Below are 24,686 nucleotides of genomic sequence, written 5' to 3'. Positions count from 1 at the left end.
GTTGATCACATTTTAATCAAAACCCATATGTCTACATAATAAGAAGCATTTATAATCTAAATACTTTTTTTGCTGCTAGAGTATTGAATTGATAGACAGCTGAGACAGAGATATTTGTTTTTAGTCTGTTACTGAGGTTATTCAACCCTTAGATTGATGCAAAGTGTCAATATACCAATTCAGTTTTCAAGTGTTCAGAAGCCTTGGTCATTCAAGTAACTTAATTGAAAAGATATTTCTTTAGAAATGTGGGCAGTGAATGCCAACATTAGCACTGAGAACGTCTGTGTTTGCATTGAGATGATATTTTAGATATTTTAGGCTTGAATAGCTTTGGTGATAAGCAAACTCCTTTTTGCACAACCTGCACATAACACTAGCCTTTTCCTACTAGCCTAGCCTACGGGAGGTTCAAACTCCTGTCATTCATTTTTAGCTTACAGACGATTTTAGCCCTTTGACCCCCACAGGCTCAGATATGTGTTACGTACAAGATGTTTTGAGACATAAGATCTTTTTTTTTTCTCCACAATTTTGTTAATTGTAAAGAGGGTTCGATAATAAAAATTTCAGAAATTTTTCTTTTCTTTTTTTACTTCAAGGTAAATCTCAAGTTAGACAGTGTGTGTTCAGCCATCCAGCTGCAGGCGCTGCTGCCGTCTGATAAAATCCTGCAGGCGTCTGCGCAGTTCTGAACTTTAACCATAGAAAAGAGTTTTAGCCATAAAGCAATTTATTTTAAACGTCTTAATCATCTCCTTTTTCAAACTCTAAATATAAAAAATTTTATTACTTCAATGTAAAAAGATTAAATTAAACAATTTCTTTGGCAGTGCTCCCTAATGACAATGGCTATTTTTAGAACTCGCTCTGAGGGCAATTGACAAGCTCCCCTCGGGGGCCTGCTGGCCCCGTGTTGGTGACCCTTGCACCATTGACTACTATTTAACTAAGCTTAGGCAGTTCACTAGCATTAGCCTGTTAGCTTAAATAAGCTATTAGCTATATTTCTGACTTATTAGCCATGTTTAGTTTGCTGAAAGGAGTAGGCTAAGTAAAGTACAGACAACATGCTAGTCATGCCCCACATGCTACTGACAGCATTCATGCTAACATTAGCATTTTGGCTATACACATTATCATACTGAATGGTGCAAATCCATGTTAGTGAAGATGCTTGTGACTTTCCACACACTATTGACTACTATTTAACTAAGCTTAGGCAGTTCATTAGCATTAGCCTTTTAGCTTAAATAAGCTATTACCTGTTTTTCTGACTTATTAGCCATGTTTAGTATACTGAATGGAGTAAGTGAATTGCAGACAGCCTGCTGGTGATGCCTCACAGGCTACTGACAGCATTCATGCAAACATTAGCAGTTTGGCTAATTTTATCTCATACGCTCATTTTAACACGCTGAATGGCACAATCCGTGTAAGTCGACGTTCTCGTGATTCTCCTCATGCGGTCGATCGCGCTGCAGTTTTCTATGGCGTCGATGCTAACTTTCAGCGTCTGAACGCCGGGTCCAGACCGACGGGCTCGCTTTGGCAGGCCCCGTTTAAATTTCTTCAGAAAATTTCTAGTTGACACTATGATTGAATTATCAGTAAAATAAGTATCCTAAACAAACTTCTTTTACAGTTTTACAGTCCTGAGTCTTTCAATAAAAAAATAAATTCAGGCTGACTTTTATTGTCACAGGGGACCAAATGTGCAGAAGGTCATTGTTTGGCCAGTTTGAGCCAAACTCAGCTGTTTATTTGAACATTTGAACATCTCCGACTCCAAATCAACTCGAACATTTATTTTTCACATAATTTTTTCACTCTGTACTCAAGTTTCAGTGAATATATTCTGTGAATACATCTACAAGAAATCTTATTGTAATAAAAATGTTCTAGAAAGCCTATTGTATTCAGAAAAATTTTCACCCAGACCCCCTCATCACCAATTAAATTGGTATCAATTCATACTTGCGCATTGATTGTCTTTACAGAGTTAACAGTAACATATTTGATCTTAACTCAAACCTTAATTACATGAACCCCCTTTTCAGCTTAGAGTTCTGTCAGTCCTAAAACACAGAAGCCTGTTCAGGAACTGCTCATTCAAATTTGCTTCATATCTCAGTATTATTCATGTAGCTGATCGTGTTCCTAAAGAGAAAGCTTGGTGCGCTGTGGAAGTCTTTGCCACACGTTTCACTCAGTCAGCAGAAATCCAGAACAATGAGAGCCAAAGTTATTAGAGTTATATCACCTGCTGTGCATCTTTTATTGTGATCAAAATTAAGTTTTAATGGTAAAAGTGATGTTTTTAAGAGATTTGGTCAGTTCATTTAAAATGAATAATTCAAACATTGTAAAGACGTTGCTAAGTGGGTCAACGTTTTTCAGTGTTATACTTCAAGAAAGGACTTTTTTTATTTTTTTTATTACAGTCCTGCGGTGATTTATCTCTTCCTCCTTTGCTCTCTTAAGATATAATTCCTCATGTAATATAAATTTTGGTTTTAAGCATTAAGGTCTAAAGTTCTTTAAATGAAAAATAAACTACAAAATTCCTGTAACACATTTAGTTTTGTTGTAGAGGAATTCGTTTCTCTACCTGCCTGAACATCCTAGACAACATGTTAGATCCTAATCCATACTTGAAAACTTATGCATTTTACAAACATTCGCAGAAAATACAATTTGTTGGCTAGCAGTATTTTTCTAATACAATGTTTTACATCTAATCAAACGTATTTAATAGTTTCACTACTTACAAGGTCACCTTTTTGTTGTGTCTTACTTTCCCTTTAATAGGAATTTTGCATCACTCTACATACGATTAAGAAAAGACGAGTATTTTAATGGGACACCTATAAATAGGCGAATAGGCAGATGTCATTCCATTCTTGTAATGTCTGAAGTTTCCATTGTTTCCTCAGTGAATCGCAGATGACCTCATGCAGCATAATTTTGCATGTTAAAAACCACTTTTCCAAACTATAATCTATTTCTATATTAGCTCATAAGAGTGGAGAAAGGGGGTCAATAGAGCCCACGCTTACGTATTTGCGCCGATGGACACTAAATCCTCCTCAAGCAGCAGCTGAAAGCTGTAAGGTCAAAAGTAGGACAATCTCTGTGATCATCAATCTGCACAGTTGTAAATGTGTGCTTCGAGCCAGAGCACAGGCATGACAGAGAAAAGGAGACTGACGGCATGAAAGCAGATAATTGCACGTGAGATAAAGAAAATACGAGGACGGAGGGGGAAGCGGACTTGAAAGAGAAGGAGTCGCTTTTAAACCACAGGAGCAGAAACAAGGTGCTTCAGAACAAAGTGTGGTCTTTGTTGTTGTTTACTCCAGTGCACTTTAATCTGGCTCCTCATGTCCTTGTTCATAATGTAATGCATCTTCCTGTTTTCTTCCTCAAATAACTGCTCCTCTCTGCACACACCTGTCATAATAGATGAGCTGCATTGACGACTAAAGGGGAGGCCATGGGCAGAAGGAGGACAACAAGTCATAAAGCATAGAAAGATATTCTGTTTCATAAAGTTTGATACATTTGGGCTTTTTACCATCATTTGATAATGTCTCACTTAGATTAAGGTTTTTCCTTGTTGCTTGTCTGCACATTGACAATACAGGCCATAAGAAAGATAAAATACATGAGAGACACATCTAACTGATTAGTTGCAAACCAAAAAGAAACACCTCAGAAATAATAAATGAAACAACAGATTAGTGGCTCACAAAACTGCACAGCCTTTACAATTTCATCATTGTAAAACTTATTCAAATTTCACTATAATGAATTATTTTTAACTTTTAGGAATTTCCATAATTTCAACCAAATGTAAGAAGAAACCTAGTTCCATCTGAAGAAAAGCCCAGGTCATGATTATTTTTTGATTATCTGTCATTTTTAAGCATCAAACTTCTCTTTTTAGAGATGTGGTTGAAAGTTCAAGTGTAATTTCCTCAGACTGTAAGACTTTTTTTCCACCAGTTGTTGGGAGATTTTAGCCAGGTCTGTGGGTTTTCTTTGCAAAAAGTGAGCCTTGTCTTGCAACCCTACTACTAGTTCTTTCCCAGAAAATATCTACAGTTCATTCTTAGCAGTTTAAATTTAGCCATTTCATCCATTTTGGAGAAACATCCAACATTTTAATGTCCCTGCTTTTAAGATTATTGAAGACTGTCTTTGCAGTGCTCTCGTATTTGCTACATGAAATGCTGTGAAGCTTCTGTAGAATTCTCTCTACTGATATTGCTGTATAATGGGACGCTTTTGATCTCTTTGCTAAGTATTGCTTTAGATAAAGGATGCAAATGTCAATGTAACTGATGTTCATTTCTGGTTCCGACTTACAGTAATTAACGTTACATGTAAACTGAAGAAAACTGAAGCTGAAATTGGATCAGAAGGTGATTCAACAAAGTTTTGTATTAAGTGTGTGCACACTTAGACATCACAGAAACACAAGAATGTCGGAAGGAAGCAACAGCCACTTAATGTCTGACTCTTTCAAGTCAAATTCTCTGCTTAAGCTTTAGTGAGCAGTTTCTCTACCTCTCACAAAAGGAAATGATAGATTTTGTTTTACTTTTCTCCGGTAAAGATGGTTAATTCTCTTTGAAAAACTTCAAGACTTCACATATAGAGCACGGTGCAGCTTTGCTCAAACCCCTCAAGAGATTAACTGGAAAACAGATTCAAACACACCTTTCCAACAAAATAATAACCAGGGAGAAATAAGACCTGGATTCTGTCTTCTTTCAATTATCCACTGCCTGGAGCTGCCACAGACTGGATGCAACATTTTAACAGGCACTGCTCTGATGCGGCGTTCGCTGCATGCTTTGTGCTCTGTAAATACGAGCTGCAGAGGCTGTTTTTGCAAATTGTCACCAGACTAATGAATTCAGGTGCACAAACAACACACCACATGGATCTTTGGATCTTTATAAACAAGTGTCTAATTTATTGTAATAAAACAATTGTCTCTTTAATGTCACATGACACAGTTTAATCATGTCTGATAATCATTCATTCAAAACTATTAAAGTTGAAAGCAGCAGGATGAGCTTATGCAGAGACAATCTATTAATTATATGTTAAATCCATCAGTTTTCAGATGGGATTGTTTGGATAAATCTCAGGAGTTTAAAAATAAGCAGGAAATGCTTCTGTTTAACCTATTTAATATTTAAAAAGATTTTAAATGCACTTTTCCTATTTCTTTAATATTTCCGTGTGCATACATCCTTACTAAAAGGCCACAATTTCACATACATGAAAAATCAAGATGTTCATACTTACCTCTACAGAATCAATCTAAACCACACTCCTCAGTGGTTCTCCATAGGCTCTTGTTGCCGTGTTACAGCAGGGCATTGTTCACTAATTGCAGCAGAAGCTGTTCAATCATCCTGGTTCTCCTACTTACTAAAGTGTTTGTAGGCAAGCGTGATGAGAAAGAGAGTAAGTGCAACATCATAAAACACTTTGCAGAATTATGGTTATTATGTATTCGTATCACAGCAGATGCTTTGGGAACTTGTATTCTGTTTAACTGCAGCCTGTAACCAGAGGATATATGTGCACTTTCCTTTTTATATGAGTGGGCCTTGCTAACAAATATTTTGAGGACTTAATGTGAAAATTAAGGTTAAGTCACAGCATTGATTTTCTTTGCATTTGTTTTTAATGAAGGTAAAATACAATTTACTTAAACAATCTACTTTTTAATGGGACTTGGATGCATTTCAGTCTGCTTCATAACTTTTTATTTCTAAAGAACTTTGTCAAAATGTGATTTTTTTTTTTTTTTTTGCAAATATTTCATAGCTTCTGCATATAGTGAATTTCCCTTGTCAAAGAACATAAATTAAAGCATATTTTTTATTACGGTACTTTTATGTTTTAATAATATGTAAGACAACATTGCAGTGTGGCTCTTTTGTTTTGTAAATAGTTACATGGTGTTATTTACCCAGTCCAAACATCCTGCTCATGTCCATCTATATATAACTTTCAACAGCAATAAAAAGATGTAGAATTGACTTTATTTTCAAAACACAAGATTCTTGTAAAAATAGGAGTTGCATCTTTTATCATCCCCTGCCGAAACAACCAGGGATTGGAAAACGTTCACCCCCCTTATGGCCACGATAGTTGGTATCAGGTTCGCTGATAAAACATAGTGCTTCACATGTTAGCTTTAAAACTTACCAAAACCAGTATAATAAAACACACCACTCTGACACCACCATATGTCAATTTGCACACACTTTGGGACTATTGTGTATCTAATTTAAGTGATTAGTAAGAAATGGTTTAGGATAATTTTCCACAATCTTATCAAAGTCCAGTTTGGAAGGGAGACTGAGATCACAGTGAAAGGGAATAGTCTTTAATTGAGAATCTTCAGAAAATTGTCTGTGGTGAAAATCAAATATACTGGATATTTCAGCTTTTTTATTTTGTCTCCTTAAATCATCAAAATGCAAAATACTAAAGGAGGATAAAGGCTTACAAAATAGTGAAGTACATGGTTAGGAACTGGAAGGAAGTTGTGGACTTCTGTATATAAATGGATTCTGTGCCTTGAGACGTTTGTTGTTGATTTGCACCACATAATTAAGCTAAATCGAATTAAAAGTAATGATTCTACAAAACAGGACAAGGGATGAACTGACCCAGACCTATCAGCAGAACACCTGGCAGCTCATTTTTGGTCCAGTGGCTTCAGGCTGACATCAGCTGTCTTGTTGAGTACAACAGAACTCCAAATATTCTCAAAATGTCTTACATTTTAGAACAGAGGTGGTGTTCCTTTATGATGCTGCAGTTACTTCCAGTTAATTGTTTTGTGAAGCTTTTAGTGCTGGTATTCATGTTAATATGGGCAGTGAGAGGAATTTAACCTGCATTATTATATTGCATTTAAGCACAGTGGGTTTTATTCAGTAAGCAGCACAGGAAAGTATTTTGCTTGTAGATGTCCTTTTCAAAATGCACAAGTCAAATTAAGGTATGCTGATTTGTAAGATTATCCTAGAAGAAAAAGGGTTTGTTGATATGAAAGCATAAATCTATGGTCTAATAATGTTCTATCTTTAAACAGAGCTGCTTCAAGGGTTTTATTATTATTCCCACCTCCCTGTGCTTTAAACTGGGTTCTTGCTGGGCTTCATTGTACACATCTCTTCAAGCAGATTGCTTTGATAAAGACAAAGCTTCAATTTTCCAGCTGTTTTTTTTTTTTTGGGATTACATGTGTTTGTGCTCTGCCTGCAACAATTCAAAATCCAAGCCAACTGGTGGATAAAAAGAAAATCATCTTAGGGGAGAGCTAAAAAACAATGTGCTGCTGTAAAAACAGAGTGCTCATTATTTCTACCTATATCTCTTGTAGAACTTGGGGGGATGGATACAGCAACTAATGGACCTGCATATACTTATAAATACTGTGTTCAATCACTGTGCTGCTTTTTGATTTTCCTCACACATATTTAACGCATCTTGTCTCTGAGTGAGAAGGTTAAATAGCTCCTTGCTAATTGGTTGTGTGTCTGTGCTTGTCTGTCTCCCAATCCATCCATTGTTGCACCTCAAGGGAAATTAGGTCATTAGCCAGGACTGCCGGCTCCGCCTACATGTGTAGCTTTTCTTTCAGGACTACCACACAGATAATGGAGGATTATGAATGTGGTGCTGTCACTATTTGCAAAACAAATGATCCTGCAAAGTGTTGTCATTTCACTGCCTTCCACAGGAATCAGCTGTATTCATCATCATTATTATGGATAAACTGTTGGTATCTGTTGCTATGTAAATGGGGGGAAATAGCTATCAAACTTTTTACTACTTCGGCAGTAATCCACTCATACAAATATGCCCAAATAAGTTCATATGGCTTTGTGTAATAAAGTGTAATGACTAAAGGAAGAAGTCTCTAATGTCATAAAAATTGCTGCAAAAGGCATGCAACAGACATGGAAAAGTAAAAAACAAAAAAAATACAAGTCATATAAAAGCAATCCTGTTCATTTGTCCAAATGAGCATCAACTGGAAAATCCTAATTGAGGATATATAAAAAAGTTTTTATTTACCGAGGTATTCCACAAGCACCATCTCATGATGGGTGAAAGCAAAGACCTTTCAGCCTTAATGATGGCATTCATAATAGATGCAGTGTTGTGGCTATAATTTTGAAGGGCAAATACCATAATTTCACCTTAATCCATCAACAACAAGCTTTATGACGGGGTGATCAGTTGTTCCCAAGCCAACAACCACATACAGAGAGCTTCAGACAAACCTGGAATAAGAAGGCGCAGTGTTTCCATTAAAATAATTAGTAATGCACTCAACCATAGCTTAAATAAGTCTTCAATGTCATCACACATTTCATATTTGGAGAAAATCTAAACTCACCATCACACCAACAGAGGAGGGAACATGATTATGTTAATTTTTTTACATAATGGTACTTACATGTAATCAAAAGATAAATGAATGGATGACTTGTATTTTCAGCAACACAAGTCCCAGACTTCCTTCCTACGTAGTTCCGCTCGAGTCTCCCTTAAATGAACAGTCTAAATTTTTTTGGCGTGCATTTCATCCAGGTCAATTAGCAAACCAAAGGAGGAGTTGTGAACATTGCCAATAAGTTTCTGTGCTGTTTTTGAATTGTAGTCTGCCTGGTTATAGTTTCTCAATGCCAACAGAGGAAGTGAACAAACCTATTCAGTCCATGTTGACCACATTTCCAAATACTGAGCATGTTAAAGTCAGAGTGAGATCAGATGATTGATACATTTTACGGCAGGCAGAGATGTTTGCAAAGAACTATGCAATAGCTTTTAATTCTTTAGTCATAAGGATTAGATCTCTCTGAACAGTAATTAGCTTGCAGTGACATTCTATTGTAAAGAATAGTGCTACAGATTTGCCCTTTAACTCATTTCCCATATTTGTTAAATCTAAGTTGTGATGGAACTCTTTCCTTGCAAAGGAAATTGAGATAATGGTGTTATGAAATAGTGCAACGCTTTCTTTTTTCTAATTTAATGTTTAATATTTTAATTTGTTCTTTTATTTAACTTTTAAATTTTAAATATCTCTAGACACCTACTTGAACAAAATAGAGATTCTGATATTGTTGAAAAGAACATGTTGTAAAGAATATTGTTTGAGATGATGAAATAAATCCACATTGTACAGCAATGACCTGGAAATATTTTAGAAAAGTACACGAGTTATAAGTCTTTGCAAAACCGTATGCAACTTTAGATTTCACTTGTAAGATTATAATTACACAATTTTAATAACAATAGGTTATTTAAAGTGGGCCAGTCTGAGGCCTGAAACTCAGACCGGCCCACTGACAATGGGCCCTGAACAAGGGGCTGGTTTTTGCCAGGCCAGTTCCAAACACATTACCAAGGAATCTTTCAGCTGGTTTCAGAGAAAGAAAATACAGCTGCTAGAAAAGGCCTTTCAGTGAAATCTAGTTGGAAATATATGAGAAAGTCTGAAGATCAGAGTCCATAAACGGGCCCAGAAACCTTAAGATTGGAAGGAACACCGCACAATATATACCTGTTGCCATGGTAATATGAATGTGTACAATGCCACAATTCCACAGGACTTCTTTGAGGCCGTTTTGTAGGACATTATATTTATAACCGGGTTCAGCACCTCTAGTCCTTGAGTGCCAGTGTCCTGCAACATTTGGATGCCTTCTGGTTCCAAAGTTAATTCAGGCTTTTCATCGAGGTGTGTAGGAGCAGGGGTACATCCAAAGGCTGCAGGAGAGTGTGACTCAAGAACTGGTATTGCTGATCTCTTATTTAATGTGTCATGCATTCAAATTCTACTTGTCTGTTGTATATTTGGCCTGTGGGATGGGCTTTGACTGCCCTCAGTACACATTCTTGCTGCATCTCCATATTCCTGTAGAATACTGAATCCCATGTTCTCTTGATAACATGCACAATGGACCCAAATCACACGTGTGCCAAACATGTGATTTGGCACACGTCAAAGGGAACATCGTGAAACTGACATTAACAACAAGAGCTTTTCTAGGTATTACATGTAAGAAGTGAGCTCAATGCTTTTTTACATTTTACTCTTTATGACACCTAATCAGACCTTATGACTAATTTAAGATTTCTTTACATTTGTGGATTATCTGACCGTTAGTAACATCCGATGGGAACATCATGTCAGGAGCCCCATTATAAATGCAATAGATACTCGCAAAATCATTATTTTGCCCTTTGTATGGCCTGGTGTGATTCCTGACGGATTGATAAACAGTTGTGTCCAGTTAAACCTGACTGCATTATGTGGCGACATTTTGACAATGCCCTGCATTTTTCTGCATGTGTTTGCCTCGGTGTGTGTGTGTCTGTGGATTTCCGTGCATTAAATCTGTAATTAAGCTCATAATGGATCATCTTAATTGCAACATACTTTTAATAAATTACCAAATGGAGAAGGCTATCTTTGGCATGACAATGTTTAAAGCCCAATTAGTTTTAGCATGGTGCAAATTGACATGCTGCCTCCCATCACACGCTTTAACGGGATAGGCTTATTATTTCCGTCCCCCCAGAACAAATATTCTAATAACCTCTGTCCGAGGGGGGAAACACTGATAATGGTAGGTAGATCCATGACTGTGTGGCTGAAAAAACTGAAAAAGTATCCGCATATGGATGTCTCACATCAAAGCAGCTCCTTCAAAGGTGGCCATTATATTCCAGTCAGGAAAACTGAGGCATTTTGAGATTGCAAAGACACGGCACGCCCTGCACCCCTCTGTTTCTTTCATGCTACTCTTTTTACTTTAATCTTTCTTCCCTCTGAGTTAATCATCGTACGGCTGATGGGGTTTAAAAGCAGGGATGTTGAGAGGAAGCAGGACAGGAGCCGGTCACAGGACGACCCCTTTATCAGCAGTGAGCAGGCTGCGTCTAGGCCTCAACCTCTCGACTAAATAATTCCTCTGGAGAACTTTGGTTCTGGCTCAGATTGTGAGGGCGCTCTCACAGACGGATGTGTCGAGGTAACTGACCCTGCGGCTGTGGGAAGATGGTGCATATTTTATCAGAAGTCCAATTTCTCTGTAAGGTAATTGATACCACATTAAATCTGGTGTCTGGACATTTTTGAAGTGCTCCTGCCATTTTTTTTCTTCCTTTTCTTAGACATCTCTTCCATTTTTTATTTATTTATTTTTTTTCCTCTCGTAACAACAGACTTTAACCGTGACACATCCAAGTGCTTCGGGATTTGTGGAATTTTTCCAGCTAAGGATGAAGGACAGCTTGGAGGCTTTATGAAAAATACTGAACAAAGCGAAAGCAAAGCTCAAACACAAGCAAAAGCCAAAGGTGACAGCAGTTACATTTTATTTTTGCTGGTTGAAATACAAGCGGTTTGTACTACAAACAGCTGCCTTTTTTAGCTGCTTTCTCTTGCGTCCTAAAGCGAATGCTGACTGTGTGGTTCATCTTTCAGGTCTGCAAGCAGAAGAACGTGTGAATACTTAACTTAAAGCTTTTTAAAACACTGAAGTATTACCCCGAGATCTGCTTGGAGTTGCTAAAATCCCTTGAAGATGTTAAATTGTTCTCCTATATGCTCATCATATGCAGAAGAAAAAGTCCAACATCTCGATCTCCATACATTGAACTGAGAAAAACTTTTTGCTCACAGTGCTGACTGCTGCTTTTAATTACTGCAGCACTTTCAGCTGTGGTGACTGTGTTTTAACACAAATATGATAAATATGATAGGTTATTACGGTGGCCGACAGGTGCAAATGCGCAGCAAAAGAGAAAACATGCAAACAAAAAAAAGACACGCGCACAAATCAAATGCGGCAAACAAAAAGCAAATAAAATGCAGCAAACAAAAAAGAAGACACCCCCGAATGAAATGCAGCAAACAAAAAAGAAAACACCCCCGAATGAAATGCAGCAAACAAAAAGTGTTGAAAACGGAAGTGCTCCAGACCACTAGGGGGAGTCAAAGAAAATAGTATTCATTTCTATGGGACCAGATGCAAGATTCAGAGAAAGAAATTTGAAAGAAAGTAAAGGTACGTATTACTATATTTCTTTTCAGATACGCCGTCTTTTATAATATTATAGAATAACAGAATAATTTATGGGTAGCGTGATATCTGAAAAGCGTATCTGAAAAGAAATATATTAATACGCACCTTTACTTTCTTTCAAATTTCTTTCTCTGAATCTTGCATCCCATAATAAAGACTTCCTTTCCTGTCAGCCTACTGCCATATAAGGGACACTAGAGCCCACAAAAAAAAATTAAATCAGGGGTACAAGGATACATCAACGCAACGTCTTTGAGCAATTATATATGATAACATGAGGTTAAAGGTAATTTATAGTAATCTTAAGCTGTGTTCACACTGCAGGCTGAAGTGACCCAACTCAGATTTTTTTTACGTAATGCGACCTGTATCTGATCTTTTCATGATGGTCTGAACAACACTGGTTGGACTCTTTTCGAATGCGACCCAGGCCACTTGAGTATCTGATACACATCCGATTCAAATGTGATCTAACCTTAGTTTATGACAGTGAAGTTTTCATAATGTATATTATCCAATCAAATCCAATAAGGTTAAAAAAAAAAGGTAAAAATCTGTTGAACAGATGATCTGTACCTCTGCAAGGAGCAGTCTTTACTGCATTATAAGATTTACAGTACAAGAAGATTTCAGCACTAAAACTAAAATGCAATGAACTTTTACTGTGGCAAAAACTGATTCAGCATGTTTTGAATCTAAAAAAGTAATTAGGTTTCACATTCTTAATAGATCCAACAGATAAATGCTGGTGTACGTTGGATTTTTTTTTCAACTGCATTGAAAGTTGGGAGAATGGTACAAGCAAGCTTTGGAAATTGCAAAAATAAAAAATAAATCTCCATGCTTTGAGCTTCATCTTCACATGTAAATTTTCAACAAGCTTTTGAAGCCTGTTATGATTTTATTAATGGGAGCATTGCATTTGATAACTTGAGTTACTGTCAGTCAAAGAAAGGAAAAAATCACACTCATTGTGGAAAAAAACACAGAATGAACATGAGCCATTTAAAAGCGCTAAATTATTGATTAAAATGTTTTCATTTCAGGGAAAGATGCAAATTGTGATTTCACACCAAATAGATAAACGAATCTCATTCGAAAAGAAATCTCCAAACAGTAATTTTCCACTTACTGCACAATATCCAAGTTTATGTGTTACTGTCATTGCATGCATCCTCCTCGAGTAAGAAATACAGATTCATTTTTCTTCCATTTTTTTTTTAAATATTGATAAGGAGAATATTTCTGTTGGTCCATATCTTGTTCCATTAGTGAGATTCAATTTTAGTGTAGCTCATATGTGTATAGATGACTTTTGTTCCAAACCAGTTAAAGCAAACATACAGCACTTATATCGGTAAGCAGTGAGTTGTCCTTCCCACCAAGTTGTGTTTGCACTGGTTTTATCAGTTCAGCACTGTTAAAGATTTGTTTGAGGTTTTTATTTGATCAAACACTGACAGCCTTTTACAGTCGGATATTTCAAATTACTGAATTTTTCATCTTGAAGGAAACCTTGCATTCAAACAACAATTCAGAGGACGTAAGATATCAGAGCACAGATCAGATTAAAATGTCTTATGTACCGAAAGATTTCTTAAAGATGTCCACATAAACCGTTTTTGGTCTTGTATGCAAATTAAAGGAGTCCAGATCAGGCTTTTCTTGATTAACAAGGATTTCCACTTTTCTTTAAGGTCATTACTATTTTGAAAATTCCTTCTCCTATGGTTTAGTATAATACATAAAAAAGAAAACGCATGGCGCAGGTTTTTAACAGTGGCAGTAGTAAAATTGCAAGATTATTTCCATCTTTCCATTTTAGCATGTTTCTGATCTTCATCTGATTTTATTAAACTTGGGAAAAAGCACCACAGTATATGCTGTTGGTTGATAAGGCACACAATGGAGAGAGTCCTGAAAGTTTGACAAAACACCCATATTTTTCTGTATTTGACCTGCCAATCACCGACCACTGCTGAACAGCTCAACAGAACATTTCTGATCTGATCCTGATCACTGGACACTCAACTGGTGCATCTAAATGTGAACTTTACTGCAACTTCAAAAATGGCAATTAGTAGATCACTTTGGATCTAGGAGGTTCTAAAAACTCCTGAGAGTATAGGAAATAAAATTGCTCCAAAATGTATGTAAGCTTGGGCAGAAAAATAACATATGATTTAAGTTGCAAGGTGAGGTCTGACATCTGTCACACTGGTCTAAAATTGAAGGAAAGATTTTAGATAAATGAGATTTTGAAAAGTGGACTGTATGACCTTAAACTGTAACAGCACATGGTGTACTTAGATGTGTGCCTGACTTCGGTTTTTATATGCTTTTTTTAAGGAATAAAATGTGTTCTAATTATCAAACATAAATGCAAAGAGACTATTAATAAGCATTTTCTTCTGCCATTCTCATGCATGTGGGTTGAGGCAGGAGCTGGTAAATTGGATTAAACATTTTATTTTTCTTGCTTTTCACTTCAATTTTTTTCCTATATTCACCTGATAAAATATTTGTCATTAATCAAACATTTTTATCAAACTATTCTCTGTAGAGGATTTGTTTTTTGTGCAAACTAAAAAGATTGATTTTCAAATGTTTTGAATGTCAAAGGTGAAATTCACTGTAGACAAATTCTGTTCTGTTCATACCAATATTGGCCCTATTCACCTTTTTTTATTTTGCTTTTGTTAGCTTTATATTCTGTTCAATGGCAGTCATTTTTTCCAAAAGCAGTAGACATTGATGGGCAAACAGACAATGATTTTGAGGGAAAAGCCATCAATTAAATACAGTTTGTTTAAGTACTGTCTCTACTTCATAATAAGTAAACTGTGATATTATGGCAGCCATTGCATCTAATCCACCAAAAGTGACCCAAAACTTATACGCTATTCCTCTATAGCAGGGACAACATCCAGACCAGCATTCTTGCATGTAAATAATCGTAACTACATCTCAATTTTTACACCACACATCACTGGGCTTCATTTTAGGTTATGATGTCAGGAGACTTACAGTCACCAAACTGTTCCTGTGGGACAGATCAGGGCTGATCTTTCAACCTCGATCTGGTGTTTCTTTGTTTTCAAATCCTCTGAGGGAACAATAGCTTGACCATCTATGAGAGAGCGTTTTCACCTGTTGCTAGAGCGCGAATATCAAGAATGGAAAGTTATGGAAATGTAATACACTGATTAGTAAAAATATAATTTAACTATTTATTTGTTAATTTTTATTTCATCTATGATCTGCTATAAGTCGTGCTGTTAGACCTTCTCAGAAGTCAATGTTTATTTTATAATCAGTGGCAGCCTAACTGCACAGTGAAGGGAGGAAGCATGTAGGGATTGCTGGGTCAGCTTCAAGTTAGACTCTTCAGACTCCTTGTCTGTTTGGTACCAGATGAAAACTGAACCATGACTAATTCTGTTTCACTCCAGGTGCATGTTTAACACACAGCCCATTTCCTAGGGAAACTCTGATTTCTCACGGCTACCATGTGCAGGGCACTGTGTGTCTCACAGCTGGTGCTTGTGCAGCAAAAACAGAAAATGAAAAAGCTTGCCTTTAAAGAGAAAGTTGTTTGTCAGAATAAACTCTGTAAGTTAGATTCACCCCACTGAACCATAAAATTTGCAGGTTTGCTGTTACCAAATCAGGAGTTATTCTTTAATGAACTTTATCAGAAATGTTGGGAAATTTCATTATCATGTTCTAACTTGAGACATGAAACATCTGGTTCTAAATTAGCACTGATTTCTCTATTTAGTAGCACCTAAAATGTTTGTGTTAAAAAAGAGGGAAAATCAGAAATGTCAGTATTTTACTTCATAAAATACTGTTTCAAGCGTAAGATTGAAAATAACTTGAAGGCTTCATTGAAAAAAAAAAAAAGGTAGTTCTATTATGACTTGAAAAATGTTTCTCTCTACATAAATATTCACAGTTCAAATCCTGAGCTCCGTTAGCATTAAAGCTGCAGTGGCTTGTTTCTAAGATATTCAGTCCAAGGCTGCAGACCAAAAATCCATCAGAGGTTCTGACTCCTAAAGTGAAGCTGAAGCGCGTCAGGCTGGCTGAGTCTGATTTTATTACACCAGGTTAATCTCTGAGGGGGGGTTATTTCCTGCGGCAGTCCAAAGCTATTTATATTTATTAAAGATTAATTGTTGTGCAAAAAGCCAAAGGCAGGAGCAGATTTTCTAAGAGGTTTTGGGGTTTTTTTTTCTCTCACCCCAGTCTGTGGGGAGAGAATTGTCGCACAGTTGACTGATTTTCTTGAAAATTGCAGATGGTAACTAAGTTGTCTCAAAATCCACCGCTCAAGTGAACCATCTGATAACTTATTTATGAATTTGTAAAGTAGAAAAAGCTGCATTTAGGGCAGGTGTGTTAACAAAACTATTAAAAAGAAGGGACAAAAAGGAAACAAGAGGGAGACTCTCCAACTGTAGTTGCATGGATGCCTTTTTTTTTTTTAATGGAGTGGGAGTCGGTGTCCCTGTGAGATCGGTTTCTATATTCCCACAGTGATGTTTCCAAAGGCAGTCAGGTGGATGAGATGAGCACCGAGATGTGAGATTACCCACCTCAGGAAGGCAGAGCTGCTATAAAGGACAAATGTTGTCCATTTTTTAAACGACAAGACGAAACAACTCCAATATATGACAAGGTCAGAAACAGGGCAGCAGTGGAAAGGAGGGAGGGCACCATGCAGCAAATGGATTCTCAGCATTGTAGATAAGGCTCTGATGGCGGTACAACCGCCTACACGATTGTATTATTTTCTGTCACAAAAGCCTGTTGTGTAGCCCGAGATACTGTGGCACAAGGTCGTTCCAGCTCTTAGCTGCTGCCCGAGCGCAACATCTACCCAACATGTTTGATTCAGAGTTTCTTCAAAAGCAGCATTGACGTGTCTCCCAACACAAAGAAATAGGAAAGCCACTGAGCAATTTCACCATCAAGGCCTCGCATGTGAACTTTGACTACATGGTTGTCTCTTGAAGGTGACTGGTTTCACTGCGTTTTATCTGTTTATCAAGTAAAGGGGCTGAACACCAATGTGCACATTTAAAGGTTTTTATTTAAAAAGATGTGGAAAGCCAGATCCACCTTTCCTTCCATTTTACAATTATTTACCACTTTGTATGGAGCTCGCACACAAAACTTTAATAAAATACATTCGAATTCATTATTGTAATGTGGCATGTGGAAAGGTTTAAGGGCAAGGCCCCGGTTTCAAATTGTATTGTATTTGTGGCCAGGCATCAGGCGGAAAATTACTGGGCCAAGTATAATGAGAGCCTTTCTGCTTCATGTCAAATGTGTGCTGTCCAGACGTCCACAGGAGAGAAAAGAGGCACTCGCCATTCATCCCAGATTCCGGCTGTCGCATTGCTTTTAGACTTAATGCAACGTGTCACCTCAGGCTTTTCTCTCACCAAAAAATAACCAGCCTTCTGCTTTCATTTTCCCCACCTGAAAGCCAAATGATATTTTGCACAGAGCTGAAAGCTATTTGTGAGAGATGGTACAGATGCTCCTCAGACTGGTAATACAGAAGGGAGGCATCCTCCTTTTCTTGTTGTTGACTGTATCCAGTGGAGCATGACCAGCAAAAGAGATGGGAAGCAAAATCCCCAGACACTGCAAAATAAAACTTGTGGTGTCTTCTCTTTATTTCTTTTCTTAGCATGGTTCTGATTGTAAACTATAGTCAGATTTATTGTCGGTTTTTGGGTGAATGGCGGCCTGGACAAGCCCTTCCTTTGGTGTACCCTAACTCTCACTCACATAATCGATACCTACATAGGAATCCCTCTTTGTTTTTGTTTTTTTCAAATCAAGATTTCTTAAACTACAGACTAGGTTTTCTCCACTAAAGGGAGCATAACAAATGCAAACTCTGTTACCAATAAATCCTTCATTTTTAAAATAACTTCTTTTGCTCTGAGGGCTTATACCTTTAGTTCATTTTTGAGACATAGCAGTGGGATAATGAAGTTTTACATCTTCTGGAACCCTGTCCTGAGGGGTGCTCTGTTTTTTTCTGCACCACGGATGACGGGTCATGGAGGTGGTACTGCTGTCATTTATAAATGATAAATGGATTTTTTTTTATGTCATTTTAGATGATCATGAACAGAATCAGCAAAGTGGAGCCTACATATGCCATTCTGATTTATCAACCTGGATCTCTTTAGTCTCTTCTCCCAAATTCAGTCAAACTAGATAAGACCATCATTGCTGGGCACTTTGGCATGTGTGTTGATGATCCAACAAACCGTCACCCTACTGAATTTTTCAACATTATGGGTTCTTGTAACGTCTCTGAGCCTGTGTCTGAGCTTACTCACACTACAGGCTATAAGGTCGGTGTTTTCAGTGCCCATAAAGTTGTCTCTTTTAATATTTCCAGTTATTTGTAGTCTTCTCAGGTTTCTGAAAAGTGCATTAAGCACTTTTCTGAGTTTTCTTTTTTTCTTTTTTTTCTTTTTTATGCCTCATTAACTTGTGTGGTTCCACAAGGCTCAGTTTCGGGGCCGTTTAGACCATTTACAAACTAACTGGTTTTCCAAGGCTTATCCTTGCTTTTATTCTGTGTAATTTTTGTTGTACTGCACTTTAAAAGTAAAAAACCTGCCTACTAAACTTTGCTTAGGAAATACAGAATTGAATTTTAAGAAATGACATAATCCCTCAGTGGAATTGTGAATAGTTTTGTCTAATATCTTTGCATATTATCTCAGTGATATTCATGACAATTAACATTTTTATATTGAATTCACATGTACTCTATGCTTGCTGGTCATCCCCAGGTGTATTTAGGCTGAAATGACATTATTCTCACCAAAACAAAACAAATTAGGGAGACATTGCTTTGAGAATACTGCAGGGTAGTTTGCAGGTCATTCAGTTTAAACCAAGTGTAATACTGGAATTAGTTTTACTGAAGTAAGGCTCAGAGGAAATGAAGAGGTTTCTGTGATTTCTTTATTTATTTATTTTTTTTTCACATTTCAAAGAAGATGGACTTCGATGCTGCTTGAACACAGAAAAAGAATACTTTGATTGTTTGTGACTGTTTGCTGCTGAGTAGACAAAAATATTTCTAAACGTGGGAGGCGAGTAGTCTGTTCGGATTTCAATCTATTTTCTCAGTGTAACAAAATAAGCAAATCTCAGATGAAACGCTGTTTTTTGTTTGTGGATCAGAATTGACAGAATTCAAAGTAGAAACAGTAAGTTTTAACTTATCTCAAAACTTTGCCTTCAAACTGTCATCTCTGATTTTTATGACTATCTGAATGAAGCACTTAACTTTTTCTCTAACTTAGAATATTTTACCCCTCTTTCTTACTGTAGAATTGGTAAAGTTAATTTAAATTTGGAGATTTTTAAGCATAGAACTGAATTTCAAGCATACATCAAAATTGCTGACATTTGGGCCATTCCTTTGATCCACACAGTTTGTGAACTCCACCAGTAACACCAGCAGTGCTTTATACCTTCAAGATAATACTAACACTGACATGCACCATGATAGTGTTTAAGGTTGAGAGATTTAGAGCTCTGGGCTTTTCCAGACACATTTTCTGCCAAAATAAAACTCCATCTTTATCTCATCATAAAACTGTTTCCTATGAAACATTTGGCTTTTTTGATGGTGTTGATTTTGGAACCGCTGCCTATTTCTTGGCCAGCGCTCTCAGTTGAAGTCGATGTTAAACTACCTTCACTACAAACAGTGACTTTTTAGCAATTTACAATTCATGCAGGGTTGACTGTTGGTGGTTCATATGTTATTCCAGAAGATCCAAATTAATCATTAATGGGAACCATTTGATTAATAGGACCTTCCAGGACCTTTAAGTGTTTCTGTATATTGGAGCAACACTAAACACAACATTCAATAAGTACTACAAAAGCTCCCAGGTCAGATTCCACATCAAGCATAAATTAGCCTGGATAAAAATGTTTGACTGTCAGATTTTCAGTAACTCGGTTGGAATGAATGTGTGATGCAGAACCGAAACTGAAGTCAGTGGCAAATGCAAATCAATACAAATTGTGCAGCAGCTTCATAAAAAGTAAGCATTCACATGTATAAAATCCATGACCTAGTTAGTAGGATTCTTTGTGATGAAAATATTGCCTGACAGGATCTTATTGATAGCTAAATGATTTTTTTTTGTCATATGTGAAATACACGGGGAAAACCTGCTAATGGAAGAATGTAATTTTGTTCCAGGTTCACAACATTCAGGAACTATTCAGCAGTCAGCTAGTTTGATGTGTTATTTTCTGTAAATTGTTTAGGCTGCTGCGTCAAAACAAAAGTGATTAGTATTTTCACATCTGTCCTCTTCACTTATCTGCATTTTTAACTTTTGCACCGTCATGCAAACTTCAGAGGCTTGAAGAGGCTCTTGGCTAAACAAAAAAAGAAAAAAAACCCCGCCAACTGGAGCTGCAACACTCGGTTACACTGACATCTGTCTGCAAATGCTTCATGTCAATTGGAGATAAATTGCCATGAGATATGCAGAAGCGGGATGCCCGGAGAACCTTCTGCAGTTGTGTTTTGTCTTGATAAAACCGCTGAAGTAATTAGATTGCTTGATGCACTAACGCAGCCCTAATCCACTGTGTCAAAGTTTGCAGAAAAACATTAAGACAAACTCATCAATTGTCATTTTTTTGGGCGTATTTAGAGAATGAAGCTTCCTGAGCTACTTTTTTTTTTTTTTACTTTTTGTGATACTTAAATAATTTGTAAACACATTGTCCTTCTTGGCAGATAATCCTTCTGATCATTTGTATTAGAAATTTAACTTTCTTTTTTTTGCTGTGGATTTTTTATCTATCACTGTAAAAGAAATGTTCTCAATGGAGGAACCCTAAAACCTACAGAAAAAAAGGTGATCTCTTGCTCTAATGGTCTTACCGTTGAAAAACTAATGTTTCAGCAACCTTATGCACATTTCCCTGCTTCACCAATTGACTGGCCACTAGACAGGTCAGGTCATATGACTTAGTAACAAAGGGAACACCAGCTGCCACTACATTCTGCCTTTCACTTTGACCGTCATTGTGTGTCGGGTGAAAAACGTGTTTGACGTTGCTTGGGAAAACTTATTTATTTTATCAGCATAATAATGTGCACAACCTAGAACACAGTTTGTAGGTTATGCATTAAAATATGTTACTTTTTAAACGCTGATGCTGTAGCTAAATGACACATTGTCTTCACACTATGATGTAGAAGCTTCACTGGGAATGCTTAGGTAGGGACTCCAACATTCATCTTTTAAAAATACTGTTTTAACTCTGAGCTGATCTGGTCCAGAGATAACTAGCTTTAATGCATCTAATGGATGAAATAATACTTCAGTGACAGACATATGAAATAAATGATCAGACTGCTACTGCAAAATGCCTTTTGCAGAAGCAGAATTTTAACAAATGCTGTCTGCAAAGATACCGAAATAAAACAGACCAAGCTTTTGTCATACGGCTGCATTCACTCTGAAACTACAATATTTCATTTCTGGACATTTGTCTATTGGCCCCATTTTTCCGACTTTTGCTTCTCCATAAGGGCAAACATGTTTGCCTGCAAGGACAGACAACAACTACCCCATGAACCAGCCTGGTTCGACTGATTTCAACCTCTCTCTGGTTTTTTTTTCCTCTCCATCTTTTCCCTCTTTTTGCCCTTTCCATCTTTCTCCATCTGTCTGGGCTGGCAGAAAGGAGTGGATGTTATCCATCAAAACATGTAGTGAAGTTAGCCATTCTGCGATGTGAATGCTACCATGGTTTTTCCCACTACCGAAAGCTTCCTCTTGGCTTCCACTGTGCTTTAAATTTGGATCTGTATATTCATGCTTGAAGAAGCCAAAAGCCACTACAGGGAGTCATTCGTTCCCAGCACCCCTTTCCTTTGGCTGGCGATAACTTCAGTCAAGGATGTGGGTAAAAGGAAGGAATCAGGTTTAAAAGGCACGCCTCCACCAACTGTGCCTCCATGTGTTTTCCTTTCTGTGGCACTACTAACATTGGCAGTTTGACTCTCTTACAGCAAAAACCGACACAAGCCAGTACACGCAAATTAGCCATTTTTAATGTCCTGCTGTGTGACCCTTTTTGTTTCTCCTTGTTTTTACAAATGCCCGCTAAAATTTTCAAGCACAAAGAAAGAGGGGGGAAATAGCTTAACTATTGCCAAGAGGGGAGGTTGGTAAAATGTGTTTTTTATTGTTAGTTTTACGGTAATCTTTAGATTGAGCTGCTGCCAAGGCAAAGTGTGTTGGATAGATTTGAGTTTCCACAGGGTTTTTATGCACTGATCAAAAGGACTGCCTCACAGATATAATTCTAGGAGAGTGGGCAGTTAAGTATTTATTTGAGGGGGTAAAGGTTGGATATTTTTCCACTTAAGGATTCCTGTTTGTGTCATCTATATAGCATCATCGACTGTGGTACCATAATTACACCTCAAAATCTGCTGTTTTCAGCATCCCTTCTCTCAGCCCACCTAATAAAGTGCTGGCAGCCTCCATCTTAAGAAACAGCAACTCGTCTCTTTTACTCAAAAACGTTTTGTGAGAAATAAATCGTTGATTTAGAGCAGAAGGGCTTGGTTTTCAAAAAGAGGATTGATAAACTAACTTTTCCCTCTGAGCTTCCTATCGGGCGCTCAGAGACACGGAAGCAACGCTGGGAATTGAAGGGGAAGTCGAATCGATCCTTGACTGAAATTGAATGGCCTGAAAATCAAGCCGTCGGGGCTGCTGTCTCCCTCGAGGCTATGGGCCTCCCACACTCTTCTGCTTCGCACGAACATCCTGCTGATTCAAAAGAATGCATACATCAAAGTGGGTCAAACCATTCAGGGGATAAGAGCAAGAGAAATTAACAGATCAATCACAGAGGCAGGGAGTTCTCTGTTGCCTGATGCCACGTCAAACCGTCAGACACGCTGATTAAGTAGTAATATACAGATGCATCTGCAGTGACATAGTTTAGTGATGTAAATAAGTCAGTGGAGCTCAGGGAATATTAATGACCCACTTTGGGTTTCTTTAATTTCCATATGTCCTCTTTTCTGATGTTGTTATGTTATTCTCAAAGAGCTTGCAGTTACTATTGACTTATGTGTATTTTAGTACATTTAGTCAGAATAAATATGTTTGTATTCCTATATATATTTTCCCCTGTTTTATTATGTTTTTCTGTCTACTGCTGTATGATATTGTGTTGTATGACCTCTGAATATAGTCTCCAGGCCCAGTATGAATCTAGCATTGTTCCAAAGCACACTGGTTCCAGAATGGATTTTATACATTTATAGAACTTACAAGGTAGTAAATGCTAACTTTTGGAAGTCTTGAACATATTGTACCAATTAGTTTGCCTGTTCCTGCAAAGTGATTGAGTAAATTTTGCAGGTTATTTTCAGAACTTGAAAAGTGTTAGTGGTTAGTATTCTGGAACTTTCTGGATTACCTTCTCTGAATTTACAGGCTACTTTAGAAATTACAGAGCACTTATTGAAGTTTGTCTGTTTCTTCTCTGAAACTTACAGGGCTCTCTCCACTAGTGCTTTCTTTCTTGAACTCATCAGTCTTTTCAAAGAGCACACGTTCCGAGAGGAACTTTCCTGGATCTAACAGGTTACATTGTTGACTTGATTGAACTGGTACCTGCAGGTCATTTGGGGATTGGACTCTACCGAGGTAACTTGCAATCTGGTGCATTCCATATACTTGGGCAATTTTTCTGACGATGGAATTATGTTGTGTATTTAGAGTTGTACATTGTGCTTGCAAAGATATTTTATTTGGGGACTATTTTCTACTTTGAAATTAAGTATTTATGAACTTTATGAGATTTTTCATATCCTTTGAGTGACTAAAAAGTAACCTGTAAGTTAAGAAATGTTACATTTTGTTTAGTAATATCTTGTTTTAATTGGCTTCATGCAGCATGTTTTTTTGCACTGAATACTGTCGCAGTACTTTGAATGTTGTTAAACTTAAACAGTGTTCCCTCTTAGAAATGTGCATTTAGCATGTAAGGTTTAAAAACATGTTAAGTTCCTCTAAAAGGAAGCTCAACTTCAAATTAACTCCTCTTGATCTCCAATGACTGAGTTTTGCGAAAACATTTCAAGGAGGGATAAAAGGCTTCTTTGCTTACATTCATCCTCCTGGCACTCGGCATATGTAATGTGGCTAGAAAATGGTAATGCACAGTAAAAAGATAAGAAGAAATATACATTTATAGTAACAATCAATGATTTAATAATAGGATCTCAAAGCAGAGGCCGGTGTATAAATCTTGTACATACATGTACCAACATTTGCTGCATGAAAACATTCAGCTCTAAGAATTGTATAAGCCTCCAACTCTTCTATTCTGTAAAGAGGTACAGTGTTGGCTGAAAGAAAGTAGAAGGAAGAAAATAAAAATCAATGGAAATAAATTGATTTTTTAGGGAAGTATGCTTTCAATTTTTTCACA

General features: G+C 37.1%; 1 protein-coding gene and 1 long non-coding RNA gene across 3 annotated transcripts in view; both read left to right on the top strand.

The window, feature by feature from the left end:
• Nucleotides 1-24,686, top strand: part of alk (ALK receptor tyrosine kinase) — a 391,179-nt gene that overhangs the window by 92,437 nt on the left and 274,056 nt on the right. The window lies entirely within an intron of this gene.
• On the top strand, nt 9,680-11,826 carry LOC122846665. The gene is made up of 4 exons (XR_006373267.1): nt 9,680-9,846; nt 10,890-11,152; nt 11,281-11,415; nt 11,543-11,826. It is a non-coding gene; the product is annotated as an uncharacterized LOC122846665 (long non-coding RNA).

Source organism: Gambusia affinis, linkage group LG16, assembly GCF_019740435.1.
Source record: "Gambusia affinis linkage group LG16, SWU_Gaff_1.0, whole genome shotgun sequence".
Taxonomy (NCBI): domain Eukaryota; kingdom Metazoa; phylum Chordata; class Actinopteri; order Cyprinodontiformes; family Poeciliidae; genus Gambusia; species Gambusia affinis.
Note: the sequence above shows the minus strand (reverse complement) of the source record. Positions and strands in the feature narration are given on the sequence as shown.